Source organism: Alligator sinensis, unplaced genomic scaffold (genome assembly GCF_000455745.1).
Source record: "Alligator sinensis unplaced genomic scaffold, ASM45574v1 scaffold138_1, whole genome shotgun sequence".
NCBI classification, from domain to species: Eukaryota; Metazoa; Chordata; order Crocodylia; family Alligatoridae; genus Alligator; species Alligator sinensis.
In genome coordinates, this window is record NW_005841862.1 from 2,810,624 (window position 1) to 2,812,055 (window position 1,432).

General features: G+C 57.0%; 1 protein-coding gene across 11 annotated transcripts in view; it reads right to left on the reverse strand.

The window, feature by feature from the left end:
• The window catches only part of XDH (xanthine dehydrogenase), an 86,202-nt gene that overhangs the window by 14,826 nt on the left and 69,944 nt on the right, over positions 1-1,432 (reverse strand). The window lies entirely within an intron of this gene.

The window sequence follows — 1,432 nt, forward strand, 5'->3', positions numbered from 1 at the left end:
TATTTCTCCCCCATGGGGGAAAAACCCCCCCCTGCCATTTCCCGGCCTACCACTCGACCGCTACATGGCGTCACGAACAGGATTTGGGGAAGACGCGATGGAGTTAGAATTAGTTAGAAACTGCCCCTGGCGCAGTGAAAGGCACCACTTGACAAACGCCATGGAACTAGGGGCACACATCACCTATCACCAAGCGGGCGGAACGGGTGAAAGGCTCGTCAGTGGTTACCTTTCACTGAAGGGGGAAGAGGGAGCTTCGAAAGAATGGGAAGCGCATCTTCACCCTGGGGCGTTCGGGTGTGTGATGGGTAGTGAGCGGGTCCTATTTAGGCTCCGCGAGGAAATAAGCACCGCATCCCTCACCAGAGTCATACTGGAGGGCGCAGTAGACCCGACTCTTAGCCAAGAGTATGCCCGCTGTATGCGACTCGTGCGGGAGGGTGGAGAACCGACGCCGATCGACGGTTCAGTCCCTCAGCTCTGGCGTCTGGATTGAGGGGCTGCGAGCTTCTTTCTGAGCTCCGTGAAAATTTAGAGGCGGAGGGACGCGCCACAACTGAGAGGGCAGGCCCGAAGAGTGACAAGGGGAGAATGTTGAATGTGACGTTCCGCACCATAACAACTTTGCTGCGGGAGAATGCGAATTTGGAAGCCCAACTGCTCACAGTCGTTCAGGCGGCTAAAGAGGCGGCAGTAAAAGAAAGCCCCGAGTCAACGCCATTTCAAGATGGCGCCGAGGAAGGAGTGAGCCGCCCGGAGAACCCGGAATGGAAAAGAAGGGCAGAGCTTCAGAAGAACCGGCGGGAATCCGCCCAGCAGCCCCGCCCACTGAGGTGACGTTGCTCCCGGCGGCCCCACCTCCTTACCACGCGGAGGGGGCATCGAGCGGAGGATTGCATCTGCCCCTCCCACCAGACACAGCAACAGCTTCGACAACAGCTCATCCTGTAGCAATAGTCAACCGAGCAATCAATGCGCAGGGTGCAGTTCGCACCACCACCTATCGCGCTCGTACTTGGACTGAGTTACAGGAGTTATGCAAGGAATCAAAAATAAAGCTTGAAGAAACTCTGGCCATGTGGCTAGGACGCCTGGTCGTGGAGTTTGGATCCGACTTGCTAGACTTGGAAGAGGCAAGCTTCCTGACCCGGCAAGCCTCGTGGAGTGGGGGGCACGCCACCGACATAGATATAGTGACGTGCAACGTTCACTGGCCCATCCCACTTCCAGTGCTTGTTGCGGGCCAAGTCGGCCACAAATCCCACGCATGGCACGATGGCCGCCCATCGAAGACCAGAGCAGAACAAATTTTACTAGCAATAATAGGAATCTCATACTGTTCCTGGAACTCCAGAGCACACGCACTGGGACTGACACCGCCCCAGCAGAGAGGACCATGGCCTCACCGCCACCTGCGAAACCCTGGAATTGT